General features: G+C 40.9%; 1 non-coding gene across 1 annotated transcript; it reads left to right on the forward strand.

Moving 5' to 3' along the window:
- Positions 1 to 11,353: 11,353 nt before the first annotated feature.
- On the forward strand, positions 11,354 to 11,428 carry TRNAT-AGU (transfer RNA threonine (anticodon AGU)). Its single transcript has one exon. It is a non-coding gene; the product is annotated as a tRNA-Thr (tRNA).
- Positions 11,429 to 12,473: the final 1,045 nt, after the last annotated feature.

Genomic DNA, 12,473 nt, shown 5'->3' on the forward strand with positions numbered 1-12,473 from the left:
ATTACAAGTTCTGTTCCACTTCTAGTCTATTCTGGTTTTGTCTTCTGTTCCATCAACTTATTTATAGACTTTGAAACTACATAACCAAACATAGATAAAGCTATTTCAGAAGCAAAGGAAATAGTTGTGCATGACACTTGTCATCCTCCAAACAATTTGAAAAAAACTCTCTATTGAGAAAATTCTAGAATCAGAGGTTACTTTATGCTAGGGTTGCCAGCTTCCAGGTGGGGCCTGGTCTCCCACTTTTATAACTAATCTCCAGCTAGCAGAGATCAGCTCCCTTGGAGAAAATGGCTTCTTTGAAGGGCGGACTTTATGGCATTGTACCATGCTGAGGCCCCTCCCTCCCCAAACCCTGCCCTCTCCTGGATCCACCCCCAAAGTCTCTAGGTATTTTCTAACCCAGAGCAGGCAACCCTACTTTGTGTTCATACAATGTGTAGTGGGAGTAGTTGTCTATTTCTTTAAACTTTGTGCAGATGTGAATAGCATATTGACTTCATTTGTGTGGGGTACACTTTTAAAAGGCATATTAAAATATTACATCCATTCTTTTCAAGTAGGATTTGAAAGTGCAGTGTAAAACCCAATACAGTAACCAGTGACAGATTCTACAGCAGTTCTTATCTTTTCACAGGAACTGGGAAAAATGAATATTGCATTTTCAAAATGTGAACTAATTCCTTCTTGGCTGAAATACCTGTACCAAGTTTAACACAAACCATAATACCTTGCTGACTGAAAAAATGCCTGAGGCAGACATTCATGATATGGAGTTTGAAGAATGTTGCTTTTGAAGTTCCAGGACAGAGACTTTCTCTGTGACTTTAACAACACAAAGGGAGACTATTTTTTTTTCTGCCTGCTACAGCAAGCTGGACAGGAGTTATGTTCCTAGAGCAGGCAGCAAAAAACTGCGGGGTGGGGGTGGGTGGGGGGGGAGGTAGGTGGGAATAAAAGGATACTTGGACAGTAGTGTAAGATTCACAGCTGCATGTTCTGTTGGTTACTCAAAATGGAGCAGGAGGACAAGACTGTGCTATTGATGGATCTAGTGGCATTTTAGCAGGGGACGAACCCCATAGCTTGTAAAATTACTTGTAAAAGAGAAAAAGCAATCAACATTTGAGAAAACTGCTGCCTGACATCCCTATTTATATATGGTTTTGCTTGGATCAGTGGATCACTCCCTTAAATTCCATATTAATTAATCTAGACTATCTACCCTACAATCACAAAAAAGCATTTAGAGTCCCTACACTTATAACCATGCATTGTATTTTGTCGATTAGCACCCTTTTAACACAGTGATTATATGTCAAACAGTAGCAATATATCAAGAGTTAACTAATCTACAATAAGCAGTTTGAAGTATTAATCCTGAATGTGCATTCAAATGCACACCTGTTTTCACAGTTTCTAAATTCTCACAATCGTTTGCTCAACCAATATTTGTGCACTATAAGGAGAAATCCTAAAAAGGACAATTCAAAATCTTATGTCTATTCAGCAATGAGCATACTCCCAAGAAAGTGTTCTTAGGATTGCACTGGTAATGACCTAAAAAGAGTCCTGCTGGATCAGACCAATGGTCTAGTCTAGTCTAGTCCAGTCCAGTATATTATTTCACCCAGTGACATTCAGTTGCCTTGGAACAGGGCATTGAGATCAAGGTCTTCCCTTGATGTTGCCTCAAGCACTGGCATTCAGATGTTTTTACTGCCTATGAATGTGGTTCTTTCAAGTTACTATGTCTTGTAGCCACTAACGGCCCTAACCTCCATGAACCTGTTGAATCCTCTTTTAAAGCCACCTCTATATAGTGGCTTGTTTTAATGACATCAGTTTGTTTTTAATAGCTTGTTTTCATGGCTTTGTTTTAATAGCTGTAAGCTGCCATGAGCAGGTCTCTGGAGAAGTGGCATACAAATTTTCTAAATAAAGATTTATACAGGAAATATCTCATAATGGAGGGGGACTCCTGAATAATTAATGAATACCCCTATAATAATGAATAAAAGCATATTCTGCCTTTAAAATTAAGATGTCTGATGCAACCTTTTGTTAGAAGCACACAGCCCAAGTGGGTGTGAATGCAAGGTTGTAAATTAGATTAGAGACAGTGACCTCATTGAGGCCTCTGGATGTGTATTAGATAACAAAGAGGCCTTAGAGAAGCTTCTTGCTGAAGCTGATAACACATGGAGACAGGAGGTTTGGAAAAGTACTGAAAAGAGATACAAGGGGGTGGAGAATGTTAAATCAGATAACTTGGGAAGCCTGTGCCTGTATGAATAAAAACTGGCTGTATGTGGAATAATTTTAACTTAGTCATTTTAGGGGCTTATGGCCAACTAAGTTCTGATTTGGTGCCAAAGTAAAATTGGTTTCATACCAGCAATGTGTGCAGACCTCATTATTTCTCTAATTCAATAATTTGGTTCTAAATCAGGAAAGGTATTTTTCGTTTTTTTTCTTAGTCAAACTAGGTGGCCAAACTTGCTGAATTTAAGGGCCACATAGAGTAAACATCAGATGTTTGAGAACAGCAAGACATGAACGCCAGATGTTTGAGAGCTACAAGACAGGAAGAGAGGGAGGAAGGAAAATAGATGGGAAGAGGGAGGGAGAGGTGGAAAGAAAGCAACTTTAAGTTCAAATGGATTCTCCAAGCCACTGGCTGGCTTGGCTTGGAGAAGTGATTTAAAGAGAGAAATGCCTTCTCCAAGTCAGCCAACAGGGTGGTGGTAGCTTTAAGAGCCACACAATATGTGTGAAAGAGCCGCATGTGGCTCCTGAGCCACAGTTCGGCCACCCCTGAAGTAGAAGATTACTTTTAAGTGCCTGTTCAGTTTAGGGTCTTTTCCACAAACTGGACTTACTCCTGATTTTCTTGACAGTTGACCAAGCACTGGAATTGGTTTGAGCACAGTTCTTCCGTAGGTCTGTCCTACCTCTGCAATTTCACAACTGTGTAGTCAATTTATTTTCTTCTACATGTGCTTTAAATAATGGGCTTTCAAAGGAGGGTGCTGTCATCAGCAGTAGTGTCACAGCAACAACCTTTTTGTTTTTTGTGCTTGCTTACATTGCTATATCAATATCATGGCCACATTTCAAATAAAAATAGCATTAGGGTATTGATATAGTGTTGTAATGATAGTTTATACAGGTTCTCTGAATTCCCATCTTTCATTTTTTTAAAAAGAAAGTCTCTAGCATTTTCCCTCCCAGAGATGTAAAGAAAAAGGTATATCTTCACACTAGAATGGGATAGAGTCTTACTTTTTCCCCACTGAAAGCTGGGAATTCAGAGAACCTGCTTAAACTATCATTACAATATTGGTATATCTGTATTTTAGTGCTATTTTTTTAAAAAAATAATGCAACTACTACTTGTCATCAAAGCAGGGGGCGAAGAGGGAGTAGCTTGATGGTGATAACAGTCCAGTCATTGCAAAAATGGGCTGTAGATAAGTGGGTGGGACAAAGAAAACTTATGGAAACATTATGTACCAGGTGCAATTATTGTTGTTGTTTAGAGACAAAGCATTGTAGAAACATAGTGAATGGAAGTCTACAGAGGACCCCTAAGAGGAAAAAGCTACAGGCAGTAGGACTCAGAGAACAATCAGGGAAGCTAGGAGAAAACTGTGTTTGTTTAGCAATAAACTATACATTTATTTTTACTTTGCTGTGTTCCTCACATGATTGAACTCTAACATTATACCAGGAAAAAGCTGACACAAAATTGACTTTAAAAAAATCATTAAAGTAAAAACGATCTCAAAAGAACTAGGAAAACTATTGGGGGGGGGGGGGAGTGGAGGTTGGATTTATACTCTGCCCTTTACTCAGAGCAGCTTACAATCTCCTTCCCTTCCTTTCCCCATAACAGGCACCTTGTGAGGTAGATGAGGCTGAGAGAGCCCTTTGAGAACTGCTCTTGAGAGAACAGCTCTGAGAGAATTGTGACCGACCCAAGGTCACCCGGCATGTGGAGAAGTGGAAATCAAACCTGGTTCTCCAGATTAGAGTCCTCTGCTCTTAACTACTACACCAAACATGAAAATTCATGAAGAAATCATGGAATAAACTGAAGCAGTATGGGACCAGAATGGACAGAAACAGGGCTTTTTTTTTTTTTTTTTTTAAAGCGGGAACGTGCAGGAATGCTATTCTAACGGGCTTGGAATCAGGGAGTGTGGCCTAATATGCAAATAGATCCTGTTGGGACTTTTTCTACAAAAAAAGGGAGGGAACATGCAAAACAGCCCCAGGTTCTAAATGTTATCACTGGATTTCATGCTAACAAATGCCTTTTCAGGGTAGCAAAATATAAGATTTCATTTATAAGGTAAAACATTTATTGCCTCTATGTCTCTATTAATGTTGGTGGCAAATCCTTTATATTTGTAGAAGTGATTAGTAACATGTGTGTTACCCTTGACTGGATTTTGTCATCTGAAGGTCACATGTCAGCTGCACTAGAATTGGCTTCTGTTTCCAATGACTGGCATTATCCCAATATTGTCTCTCTCTCGGGGACTCTGACAATTATTCATGTATGCTGTTTTTTAAATTTCACTAGCATGGTGTGTTAATGAGAATGCCATGGGTTATAAAGCATCAAGTGCATCAAATTAAAAATTCTTTTGCATTAATATGTCTAGAGTGTCTTCCATGCATCAAAACTGTGGGCAGTAGATAAAGATTTTTTATCGCTATAAAGATTTTATCACCCTGAGCCAGATCTTTCTATTTATTACATGCCATTCACCTCCTATTCTAAGTGAATTCACACACCAGCACTCAAAGACAATCCAGAAACTACAACTGGTCCAGAATACAGCAGCCCAGCTATTGTTAGGAGGTAGCTGCTGGTGTGAGCAAGAACCCCCCTATTTTTATACGGACCTCGTGATTACCACTTTGGTTGCCGGAGTGCATAGAGTTTCAACTCACACGCATCTGCTCTAAGAAATGGACTTTGCCCACTATTTTCTGAGAGACTTGTATGGATAGTAAAAGCCTCAGTTTTACAGCAACAATCCACATTTCTGGATGTGTGTTAGCCACAAGTACAGATGAGCTTCCAGTCGCTCTGTGCGTGCACATCCTTGGTCGTTGCAATGGAAGTAGCCGCGCCACCATGAGCTGTCCGGTAAAGCGCCTTCCAACATGTTTCCGTGAACCAAAGGCTAACACCACCAGGAACCATCTTGTTTTCTGGACTCCATTACAGTAAAGCGAGAGGCGCACATACCAAACAGATGTCTCAAACATCTGCATAAGGTAATCAAGCTTATTTTAGGCATGGATCCTGCCAGACTGCCCAAGCTTTTGTCAAACGGAACTCTAGACAAAGAACGGTGCCAGCAGAAGAGGAAGAACAGCTTCAGCCAGAGCTACAGCTATTGTGTAGATCGGGTGTCACCTTAGGCAGCAATTTGACTCTCTATTGTCACTTTCAGATAAGTTTGTATAGCTTGTTTTAATCCCCTCCTCCCATGTATCCACCCACGCCTTGCCCAAACTGTCACTTTGGAGCCTCCCATTTCTCTGAGATAATGTACCACGTGGTATAGCATCATGTACCATCTGACCACTTGTCATAAGCCTCTGGACCTCCTACTCCCTAAGGGTTCAAGGTGGTCTTTATAACCTCTGACCCAAGGTCTCCCAGGTGTGCATCTGGCAGTACCCCTATCCTGCTGTTTAGATACGCCCCCAATACCTGATCAGTGGAGGGTCCTTCCCCCCCGCCATCTCCCTCATTCGTTGCCATTGGAGCCTTCCTCAAAGACTACGATTGGTAATTATCACCTTGTTTGTCCATCCTTGTGTTACCTATATATATTTCTCTCTGTTTTCTTAGGTCTGTATGTGTGTTGTATGTATCCATTACCTTGTATGCGTGTTCTATAGTTTTCTGTAATAAAAACATAATTATTGTACTTATTTAGTGTCCTTTGTCAATTTAGCAAGAATTTCTGGAAGCAGTATCCTGTATACACAGATTTTTGATCCCTTTGAGCCATAGTTGCCCACCTATTAATTCCTCAACCTCTTTTGAGAGCAATTTGGCTTACATTGGGAACATATGTTGCTTATTTTGAAACAGCTACACTGGCTTCCAGTCTGTTTCTGAGTCCAATTAAAGGTGCTGTTTATGACTTCTAAAGTCCTTCATGACTTTGGACCCACATATCTGATGGACCATCTCCTTCCATATGTCCCTGTGTGCCAACTATGATCATCAGGCAGCCAACTGTTGGCTATCTCACAACTTAGGGTGGCCCATCTGGCATAGACCAGAGCCCAGCCTTTTCCATCATGCCTCTGTGGAATGGGTTTCCCAAAGAGGTGAGAGGGACACCCTCCTTGGAGATCTTCAGAAGGTGGTGTAAGGCCTGCCTGTTTGCCAGGGCTTTTGAGAGAGTCTGATTTGGCAGGCTTCTTTTAAGCTAGGAAGGGGGGGGGGGAGATATATGGGGTTTGTTATTTTATTTTTGATTTTAAACTTAGCAACTTAGTGTAGCAATGTAGAAACGTTTAACTTAGTGTAGCAATGAGCATAAATCTACTGAGAAAGGAATAAATATTGCATCTTTTCAAAGCAATATGAGCGAGCATTCCTCAGATTTAGGTTACAGGCGACTATGGGTTCCTTCCCTTTGAGACACCTCGAGTCATTTGCGAGGGCCACTCCTCAAGTCTTTGTTCACTTTAGCATGGAATTAAATTGTGCTAAAAGCCCATATTTCATTTTAGTAGGGAATAAATACGTTTGTGCAAATTTAACAGAAAAATATGTTTCCGACGCAGGAATTCAGGGGCTAGCCTTACAGTGGCTTTCCTCCTTCCTCGAGGGTTGGGTACAAAGGGTGGCGATTGGAGGAGAGCTGTCCCAGAGGCGCTTACTTAACTGTGGGGTGCCTCAGGGGGCAGTTCTCTTTCCGATGTTGTTTAACATCTTCATGCTCCCCCTTGCCCAGATTTCCCGAAGGTACGGACTGGGCTGTCACCAGTATGCTGATGACACCCAGCTCTATCTATTGATGGATGGCCGGACTGGCGACGTCCCTGTAAATCTAGACTGGGCGCTGCAAGCCGTGGCGGGGTGGATCAAGTCGAGTGGGCTGAAGTTGAATCCAGTGAAGACAGAGGTTTTTTGTGTGGGTTGCAGCGGGCCAGGGGAGGAGATCTCCCTACCAGCCTTTGACAGTGCGTCGCTGATACCAGTGCGTAGGGTCAAGAGCTTGGGAGTGCTACTGGAGCCTTCCTTGACAATGGAGGCACAGATAGCAGCCACTGCTAAAGCCGCCTTCTTCCATCTTAGGAGGGCGAAGCAGCTGGTCCCCTTCCTGGAACGTGGCGACCTAGCAACAGTGATCCATGCAACGGTCACCTCGAGGTTGGACAACTGTAATGCCCTCTACATGGGGCTGCCCCTGTACCGAACTTGGAAACTGCAGCTAGTGCAGAATGCGACGGCCAGGCTGTTAGTGGGACTACCTCGGTGGGAACACATGCAGCCTAGGTTGCAGGAGCTGCACTGGCTGCCAATTGTGTTCCGAGTTCATTACAAGGTGCTGGTTATTACCTTTAAAGCCCTATATGGCCGAGGACCTGCCTACCTTAGGGACCGCCTCTCTCCATATATCCTCCAGAGAGCACTGAAATCTAGCTCCCAAAATCTTCTAAAAATCCCTGGACCAAGGGAGGCCAAACTGAAAACAACACGAGAGCAGGCCTTCTCAATAATGGCTCCCCATTGGTGGAAGCAACTACCAGCGGAGGTTCGAGCCCTGCGGGACTATAATCAGTTCTGCAGGGCCTGTAAAACTGTCCTTTTTCAAATGGCCTACAAGATGGAATCCTGAAGTGACACCTAGCCATCTGATATATACTGTGTTGTACTATAGCACCTTTAACTGTTGTGGTTTTAATTAATTTATTTGAATGTATTTTATTGTATTTTATTTTATAATGTATTTATCGTAAGCCGCCCTGAGCCTGCCTCGCCGGGGAGGGCGGGATATAAAAAAAAGTTATTATTATTATTATTATTTAGAAGGACTGGTCTTTGACTCCTAACAGTTCAGAATCATGGGCTTTCCCACTTAATGACTTCACAACTAGGAGTCTCAGAATTTCCACCATCAAGGAAGCTACTTTGATAACAGATGACAGGCTTGTGCTTGGAGATGGAATATATCCAATTGTCGGGGGCGGGGGGGTTGTGCAATTAATCTTTGTTAAAACTATATTTGTACCAGATTTTAATTTTGAATGTAGGACTTTTTGCACACCTATCTGTGGATATTCAACATGGAAAACAAGAGTGGGGATGTAGCATAATGAAAGTGAGCTCTGACCTTGGCATATGCATATTCACTTGGTAGTCCGTAGAAGTCCTACATGTGAACAAATGTATGTGCAGAAGGATCTCTCCCCATGGTCAGGAATTCCTAAAGTGCCTCCATGTGTACAGCTGAACTTGCATTAACCATTGCATACTTTCAAGTGAACATGCATGCCTGGGGTAGAGTTTCCTTCATAATGCCACTGTCACCATATGACATTAATTTTTCATGGATATGTAGTGTGAAAAAAAGTTTATCTGCTTGAAATAGTAACATTTTGCAAACTTCACCACATCAGTGAATCAGTAATAGCTAGGTGTCTTTATGAAACCCTTAAGGATCTTAACATTTAAAAATAGAAGATAAATTATTACAAATTGGAAATCATTTGTAATTATCATCGTTTGTTCCTTTTCTTTCTGAGATATGGGTGACTGAAGAACTAATGAAGTATGCTACAAAATCTATTTCCACTACAATACACTTCTAAGGAGGATAGGTTTTGCTATTATTACCCACAAGAAACAGCAACCAAAATCAAGATGAATTTATGTATTTAAAATATTAAATCCTACTTTTCCACAATGCTTAAGGTGGTTTACAAGAACAAACATACATAAATTAAAAAATAGTTAAGCACATGAATTTAAAACATCAAAACAGCAACATAGCTGACATTCATTAGTTACTACTTCTGAAGGCATACTGAAATAATTCCATTTTGCTCCTTTTATAGAAGGAAGAAAGTGCAGGATTTTCCCATACCATATCTAATAGACTGAAAATGAATAAATTTATGTAGCCAGTGTTTCTGACTGGACACATGCATTCCGTGGACTCTGCATTAACAATAACAGGGTCAAATGGTGCTAAGGTGCCTACTTGCCCAGTCTTTGGTGGTTCTGTTTAGTTTTACTCAGTCAGAGGATGCAGGCAGGATCCTTGGAGATCTGAGACCTACTACCTGCTTATAGGCTTGCTAGCCCCCAGGTCTGGAAAGAGGATCCCCCAGTTTTGTAGGCTCCACTCCACCAGTAGCAAGCTGGCCAGAGGGGGGAAACCCTGCCCCAACAGCAGGCATGATGTGCCTTTACATCTTGAGAGGTTTAGAAGAAGCTTGCAAACCCTTTGTGTTTTGGAATATGTGTGTGCCTTTAAATCTCAGCAGGATGTGAAAGCTGCATGGGCAGCCACCTGGCTTTTCCTCATGAATGTGTAAAAGAGGAAGAGAGCACAGTCCCTCTAATCATTTTGCATTGTTTCAAAAGTTGTTTGTGTAGTAAAATAGATAGTAAAGAGTTCACTAGAACCTGATTATGGGATGGAGGAAAACTTCACCCTCTGGATGCCTGTCTTCCTTACTTTTGTTTTCCTGTGTCAGTCTGAAAAGTTGGTTGAAATACATCAGATTGTTACATTCAGCAACTCCCATGACTAAAACAATTGCCCCAGTGAGATCACAAAAGCATGGGCTTTAAAACTATTTATTTTGGCTGCTGTGTGTGTTTGTGTGTGTGTGTATGTGTTTGTTTACTTTCATTTAGTAGAAGTGCAGCTGCTGGGAAACCCTTTAGAGACAAAAAAGAGGAGGAAATGAAGACTGTATTCAGGGGAACTACACTGGTGTATTTTTATTTTATTTATTTTACAAAATGGGAAGGTTTCCAGGCTCCACCCCCAAAGTCCCCAGGTATAGCCTGAGTTAGACCTGGCTACCCTATGCTTGTATGAACCTTGCCCTTCCTAATTACTTAAAACTGCTGTGGGGAGGGGCTGGTTGACTGAGTCCAAGAGATAGTTAATGCCTCTTTGTAAGTGGGGGTGGTTTCCCCAGCCTTGAAACAGACTATAGTTTGTCCAGGGTATCTCAATAACTATCAACCAGTCTCATATATTCAATTTTTGAGCAAGGTTATTGAGCAGGGTTGCCAGGTTCTAGGCTCTCACCAGCAAGGGATGGGAGGGGACTTTCTGGGAGTTCCTGACACAATGATGTCACACTGTATAGGAATCACTATTCTGTGGTGGTGCCTGATGGGTAAGTTTCAAAATGTAGTGCTGTGGGACTGGTCCTCAGCCCCTCAGCCTTTGGCCTGTGAGTTTCATAAGATTCCATCTTGTCCCCTATGCTCTTTAATGCTCTTTAAATTGCTGGGTGATGTTATCCAGAGATTTGGGTGTGTTGTTACCGATATGTGGTTGACTGAGAATCAATCTCAATGGGACTAGATACCAGTCAAGATCCATACCATGAATCTTGTCATGCTTTTATCTTTCTTCTTGAGTGGTTTTAACTACCATTGTTTGTCTGTATAGTATATTATGGAGTCACGTGTACTCTAATTAGAATGGTTTGTGCAAGGTTATTTTGTCTCACACGGTGAGGCCGTTAAGGGCTGCATGGGAACATGGGGCCTCCCCCCTCCTTCCCATCTGAAGACAGAGGCTGGGAATGTCTTCTGTGTCTCAGAAGATAAGGAAATTAGTTCACTGTGATTTGTTTTATCAAGAGTCATATTTGATGTGAGGGGGGACTGCACTTTTCTGAAATTATTTAATGCTGCCTGTAGATTTTATTTTAACTTCTGGCAAGAGATCTTTATGGAAAGGTCTGAACTAGTAATATATCAATAAAGCTTCATCTATGCTTTCATAAGCAGAAGTCTGAGTGTTACTTGGCAAAACCTCATAATACCTTGAATTGGTTATATTTTTAAATTTTATTTCTTTAAAAAACAAAAAAGAACAAGAAAGGAAGAACCTCAGAATCCAGCAGCTAATTTAAAGGTGGGGGAGTATATATAAAATATATATTGTTCTCTAGCTGCAGAAATTGCAGTAGGAACAGGATCCACTCTAGCATAAGTAGATGCTAATGCATTCCACTTATAGAGGGACAGCAGATAAAAAACCTTTAAAACTGTATCTGTATCTGTTGAGGCATAAACTATGATTGTTGAATTATAGTTTGCTGAATTTTGGGAGGGATGGTGGCTCAGTGGTAGAGCATCTGCTTAGTAAGCAGAAGGTCCCAGGTTCAATCCCTGGCATCTCCAACTAAAAAGGGTCCAGGCAAGTAGGCATGAAAAACCTCAGCTTGAGACCCTGGAGAGCCACTGCCAGTCTGAGTAGACAATACTGACTTTGATGGACGGAGAGTCTGATTCAGTAGAAGGCAGCTTCATATGTTCGTATGTTCATAGAATGCTTTAATGTGGAATTTTAATGTGTTTTTATTGTTTTACAATGGGCTTTTTTGAGCAGGAATGCAGTTCCATCTGGCTTGGTGTCAGGAGGTGTGGCCTAATATGTAAATTAGTCCCCGCTGTAAAACAATGGTGTTGCCTAATATGCAAATGAGTTCCTGCTGGGCTTGTTCTACAAACAAAGCCCTGGTTGTACATATATGATGGAATCTGCCCTGAGCCTGCTTTTGGGAAGGACAAGATATAAATTCAGTAAAATAAAAGATCCCAATATGGATAGTCCTATTTGAGAAGCAATCCCAGTATGTTGTACAAGTTATGCCTGGTAAGATCAAGGAAACCACTTAATAGGAGTTGCATCCTTTTAAAAGAAATATGAGGTGGTAAAACATTCTGCATAAATTTCTGAATAAAGTATTACTTTTATGAATATATCTGCAAGGTATATGAAAAGGAACTGCACAATAAATATAAATCGTCCTAGTTTAATATTCATTCTGAGTTTATTTACTTTGCCTGATAAAGACAAGTTTAATTGTCCATCTGTCCAAATCCAAAGATACATCAGCAATTAGCATGTTAAAATTTAGGGTACTCTTATGCATAATATCTGTAGCAATTAATATTCCAAGATATGTAATGACATTTGGGCACCACTGAAAATATTTATACAGAAATACACTCCATAATATATTGTCTCCCACTGGCATTAACTCAGATGTGTCCAATTAATTGAATATCCAAAGGTATTAATTGTATCCATTAATAGAGGAATAGAAGACTGAGGTTCTGATTTTAATTTTTTCAAATGTTTTTGTATTTCTGCGTAGGAAAAACATGTACATTGTTACAAGTGAAATGCAACATCAGTGGTAATTTTACTGTGAGCACAGTT

This window comes from Heteronotia binoei, chromosome 9, assembly GCF_032191835.1.
Source record: "Heteronotia binoei isolate CCM8104 ecotype False Entrance Well chromosome 9, APGP_CSIRO_Hbin_v1, whole genome shotgun sequence".
Classification (NCBI taxonomy): domain Eukaryota; kingdom Metazoa; phylum Chordata; class Lepidosauria; order Squamata; family Gekkonidae; genus Heteronotia; species Heteronotia binoei.